This window comes from Pseudophryne corroboree, chromosome 5 (genome assembly GCF_028390025.1).
Source record: "Pseudophryne corroboree isolate aPseCor3 chromosome 5, aPseCor3.hap2, whole genome shotgun sequence".
Classification (NCBI taxonomy): Eukaryota; Metazoa; Chordata; class Amphibia; order Anura; family Myobatrachidae; genus Pseudophryne; species Pseudophryne corroboree.
Genome location: NC_086448.1, coordinates 614,014,880 through 614,020,879, shown reverse-complemented (window position 1 = coordinate 614,020,879; position 6,000 = coordinate 614,014,880).

Here is a 6,000-nt window from a genome sequence, read left to right as displayed (position 1 = left end):
CTTCTGTGTACATTATGTCATATCCCCCAGTTTGTCTGTGAGTCCATCTGTTTTGCATAACAGTTCAAACACCAGTACATTCCTGCAGACACTGGAGTGCATAACAGTTCTGACACCAGTACTTTTCTGCAGGCACTGGTGTGCATAACATATTCAGCAGCCTAATACTCCTGTTGAAATTTTGTGGGAATATGGAGCATACCCCTCAAAATACGTTGCAACAGGTGGTCGATCAGGTGCAGGTCCTGACTCGACAATTTAATGATTTGTCCATTAAAATGTACACCTCCCAGGCTGCTGGCGGAGCTCCCGCAGCAGCAGCACCTGCAGGGGTTAAGGAGCCGAAAGTAAATCTCCCGGATCGTTTTTCTGGAGATCGCTCGCAGTTCTTTTGTTTCAAGGAGAGCTGCAAGCTATACTTCCGGCTTAGGCCTCAGTCTTCTGGGTCGGAGATTCAGCGGGTGGGCATAGTGATTTCCTTGCTACAAGGAGACCCACAGGTCTGGGCATATGGGTTGCAGCCTGACTGTCCGTCGCTTAAAAGTGTTGATGCTTTTTTTACGGCACTGGGCATGTTGTATGATGACCCTGACAAGACGGCCTCAGCCGAGGCTCAGATTTCGATCCTTAAGCAAGGGCGAAGGCCAGTTGAGGTTTACTGTACGGAGTTTCGGAGGTTGGCCCATGATACCCAGTGGAATGACACAGCCCTGAGACACCAGTACCGAAGAGGTCTTTCTAACCAGATAAAGGACCAACTGGTACAATATCCCTTGCCTGATAGCTTGGATCAGCTCATGCAGTTATCCATCCGGGTGGATAGACGGCTGAGAGAGCGTAGGCTTGAAAGGGAGACTGAGATTTCCTTCCTTCCCAAGGGAACCTCAGACTCTGAGGAATTTTCTGAGGAGCCTATGCAGATTGGGGCTACCCGCCTCTCCTCGCGTGAGAAGACGCGGAGGAGACAGCAGGGGTTGTGTTTGTACTGTGGGAATAAAGGTCATGTGGTAGTATCATGCCCAGAAAAGCCGGAAAACTTCAGGGCCTGAGGGTGATGGGAAATATCCTGTCAGGCCAGAAGTCAGAATTTCCCAAGAAGACTTTTATCATTCCGGTGACCTTGAAGATCCTCGGTCAAACTGTCAAGACTGAGGCCTTTGTGGACAGTGGGGCCGACGGGGTTTTTATGGACCGCCAATTTGCCCTGAAACACTCTGTTCCCTTAGTACCCTTGGCATCGGAAATTGAGATTTGTGGGTTAAACGGGGAACCATTATCCCAAGGTAAAATTACCTCTTGCACTAGCCAGATTTCTTTGTTTATTGGAGCCACACACTCTGAAAAATTGTCCTTTTATGTGACTGTTTGTACTTTTGCCCCATTGGTGTTGGGGTTACCCTGGTTAAGGGCCCACAATCCTCAATTTGACTGGGTCTCTGGGGAGATTCTTAGTTGGGGGTACTGATTGTTTCAGGAGTTGCTTGAGCCTTCCAGTCAGGCTCTCGCAGCTAAGTTTGCCAGGATTGCCAGGGTGTTATGCAGATTTTGCGGACGTGTTCTCCAAAAAAGTTGCAGAGGTACTACCTCCCCATCGCCCCTATGACTGTGCCATTGATTTGTTGCCAAATGCTAAGCTTCCCAAGAGCAGGTTGTACTCCCTGTCACGTCCTGAGACTCAGGCTATGGCAGAGTACATTCAGGAGAACTTGGCTAAGGGATTTATCAGACCTTCACAGTCTCCAGTTGGGTCGGGGTTCTTCTTCGTGGGTAAAAAGGACGGTTCGTTGCGACCCTGCATCGACTTCAGGGAATTGAACCGTATCACGATTAAAAACTCATACCCACTGCCTCTCATTTCGGTCTTGTTTGACCAGCTTCGTACTGCCACCATTTTTTCTAAGATTGACCTACGCGGTGCGTACAATCTAATCCGAATAAGAGAGGGGGATGAATGGAAGACTGCCTTTAATATCCACTCAGGGCATTATGAATATTTGGTGATGCCTTTTGGGCTCTGTAATGCCCCGGCAGTCTTCCAGGATTTCATGAATGATGTGCTCAGGGAATATTTGGATAGATTCTTAGTTGTATACTTAGATGACATCCTAATCTTCTCCCATTCCCTGGAGGAACATCGGAAGCATGTACGCTTAGTCCTCCAGAAACTCAGAGACCACCGGCTTGGGGCGAAGCTGGAGAAGTGCGAATTTGAAGTTCAGCAAATCGCATTCCTAGGATATATTATCTCCCCAGAAGGTTTCCAAATGGAGGGTTCCAAGGTACAGGCAGTCCTGGATTGGGTGCAGCCCACTAGTTTGAAGGCGCTTCAGCGTTTCCTGGGCTTTGCGAATTTTTATAGACGATTTATCGCTGGATTTTCGTCTATAGTGGCGCCCTTGGTGGCACTCACTAAGAAAGGGGCGGATGTTGCTCACTGGTCTTGTGAGGCTAAAGCGGCTTTTGCCCGTCTCAAAAGGGCATTTGTTTCGGCCAAGGTGCTGCGACACCCAGATCCAGAGCGTCCTTTTGTGGTGGAGGTGGATGCCTCTGAGATGGGTATTGGGGCAGTGCTTTCTCAGATGGGAGTGTCTGATAATCGCCTTCATCCCTGTGCTTACTTTTCCCGTAAATTTTCGCCTGCCGAGATGAATTATGACGTGGGTAACCGGGAATTGTTGGCTATTAAGGATGCACTCGAGGAGTGGAGACACTGGCTTGAGGGGGCTAAGTTTGTGGTCTCAATTCTCACTGACCATAAGAATCTGGCATATTTAGAGTCAGCGAAGCGTCTCAAAGCCAGGCAGGCACGATGGGCTTTGTTTTTTGCTCGCTTTAATTTTTTGATAACATATCGCCCTGGGTCAAAAAACATCAAGGCTGATGCGCTCTCGCGGAGTTTTGCTCCAATCCAGGAGACCACCGAGGAGCCGTTGCCCATTGTTTCCCCATCATGTATTAAAGTGGGCATTACCCAGGACCTCTTATCATTAGTCCTTAGAGCACAGGAGCAGGCTCCTCCAGACCTTCCGGTAGGTCTTTTGTTTGTGCCTCCTAGGTTAAGACAGCGAGTGTTCCTGGAATTCCATGCCAAGAAGTCGGCAGGTCACCCGGGTATTGCCAGAACTCGGGAGTTGCTATCTAGGGCGGTGTGGTGGCCCTCGGTGGCTAAGGATGTCGATCAGTGGGTTCGGGCATGTGACATCTGTGCCCGAAATAAGACTCCTAGAGGGGTTCCTGTTGGCCCATTACATCCACTCTCTATCCCATCTAAGCCATGGACCCACATTTCAATGGATTTTGTGGTGGACTTGCCCAAATCCTCGGGGATGACAGCCATCTGGGTTGTCGTTGACAGGTTTTCGAAGATGGCGCACTTCGTTCCACTGGTTGGGCTGCCATCAGCCAGACGCCTGTCTGAATTATTTATGCTGCATGTTGTGCGTCTCCACGGGTTGCCACTTGATGTGGTCTCTGACCGCGGATCCCAGTTTGTGGCCAAATTCTGGAGGGCATTTTGTTCCGATCTCCAGATTTCTGTCAGCTTGTCGTCAGGCTACCATCCGCAGTCTAATGGGCAGACTGAAAGGGTGAACCAGTCCTTGGAGCAGTTCCTCAGGTGTTATGTCTCCAAGTGTCAGACTGACTGGGTTGCTCATCTGTCCATGGCGGAGTTTGCCTATAACAACGCGGCTCACTCTGCTACAGGGATCTCTCCCTTCCTTTGTGTGTATGGGCATCATCCTAAGGCCAATTCTTTTGACCCCCTGGACTCCACGCCTGGTGGTTCCTCTGTGGTTTCGGTCCTTAGAGGTATTTGGCGGAAAGTGAAGAAAGCCCTTGTGTCTGTGTCATTAGTGACCAAAAGGGTTTTTGATAAGCGGAAAAGACCCTGCAGCTTCAAATTAGGAGACTTCGTCTGGTTGTCTACCAAGAATTTGAAGTTGAGACAGCCATCTCATAAGTTAGGGCCCCGGTTCATCGGCCCTTATAAGATCACCAGGGTTATCAATCCGGTGGCATTTCAGTTAGATCTGCCCCGTTCTTTGGGTATCAATAAAACATTTCATTGTTCCCTTTTAAAACGGGCGATTAGTAATCCTTCTTCCAGTGGAAGACCTTCCCCTCTTCTGATACGTGGCCAGAGGGAGTTTGTTGTTGAAAGGATTCTTGACTCCAAGGTGGTTCGGGGTCGGCTGTCATTTTTGGTGCACTGGAAGGGGTATGGCCCGGAGGAGCGGTCGTGGATGCGCAGTTGTGATCTTCATGCCCCCAGACTGATACGCTCTTTCTTCTCGCAGTTCCCCGATAAACCCGGTGGTAGGGGTTCTTTGACCCCTCGTCAGAGGGGGGGTACTGTTAGGGTCTCCTGCCCTGTGCTGCCACGTCGTCATGGCAACCGGGAGACAAGTGCTAGTGGAGTAACCTGAGCGCAGCTGATACTCCGGTTCGGGTCTTTTGCTGTGCAGTGGTTATAGGCTCTGTGCACGGCAGGGGATCCGGTGCTGGTTTTTGTGCTCACAGTCTGTGAGGTCTGAGTGGGGCGTGGACAGCACCTGCTTTATAAGGCCTCTTTTCAGGGTAAGCAGATGCTGCTGAATCTTTGTTGGTTAGTCAGTTCATGAAAGTTAGCCAGTACTGTGTAGCTTTGTATTTGTTTGTTGCTTACTGCAAATAGGCCTGGTGATTTGGTATTACACTCTGCCAATCCAGACCTAGCAGTAAGACTGGAGTCAGTCGTTTAGCTTGCTGGGGTTCTGTTACTACTCTGTGAACTTAGCAAGTTTGCGGCTGTATTCTAAGACTTGCCTGTCTAATCCTGTCTCACTGTGCTAGGTGTCAGGGGTCAGTTTAGTGGCAGTAAGCTAAAACCTGTGCACTGCAAGTGAGAATTAGGATTGTGGAGATTCTCCTTGTGTCTATCATTCCATCTCTGACCAAGGAGTTTACTGCCACACCCGTTGGTAACCCTTTAGGGTTTTGCTGTTGCCCTTAGCAACAGCATTTCGGGTTCTCTACGTATTAAAACACAACATCTTGCTTTTCCATCTGAGCAGTTCTCATACAAGGGAGATACCCAGTTCCTTAGCCTCTGGGCTTCTCTGTTTACTTTGTGTGTATTTTGTTACCCTATCACCTTCTGTGTACATTATGTCATATCCCCCAGTTTGTCTGTGAGTCCATCTGTTTTGCATAACAGTTCAAACACCAGTACATTCCTGCAGACACTGGAGTGCATAACAGTTCTGACACCAGTACTTTTCTGCAGGCACTGGTGTGCATAACAGTTTTATTTGTGTATTTCCTAAATCAAATATTCATTTTACTATTAACTTATATTAAACTCTATCTGAACCACTTATGATTGACTATGATATGGATTAAATAAATGCATTAAAAACTCATTAAATGATGATTTATTTTTGACAATGGATGGCTGATTATTTCCCGAGTCAACTGAAAATCAGCCATTCAGAATTTTTTTTTGACCTTCCCAAAATGGCCGCTGCTCCTCCCCCTTCCACATCCACGAGGTTTACACAAAATGGAGGACAGACCATGCGGCTTCTTTTGTCACAAAGAAAATCATCATTCCAGCCCCTTAAGTTATTCTAGGCCTGAGCTAAAAATAAAACTATCAAGCCATGCAGAGCGACCAAAAATACTTTTAAACCTATTTAAACAGACAAGCAATCCAATCTGCATGTGCAGTTGGCACCAAATAGAAATAAAAACCAGATTTAAAAAGACAATAGCTTAATGTTCCTACCTTCTTCGGATTCCACCAGCATCCCCACAAACCAAAATAATCAGACGCAGACTCTCATCTGATCAGCACTACAAGATACTACCTTTCCTCCCTTTGCTGATCGATAAAGTCTGCGCGTTTTCGCCTGACTGCGGATATGAGGTGGACCGGACTTGAGCCCCCAATTGATAGAGTCCGTTATCTACCTTTTAACATTAGCTATATACTAATTCCGTGTAGCCGTAATGGCCGCT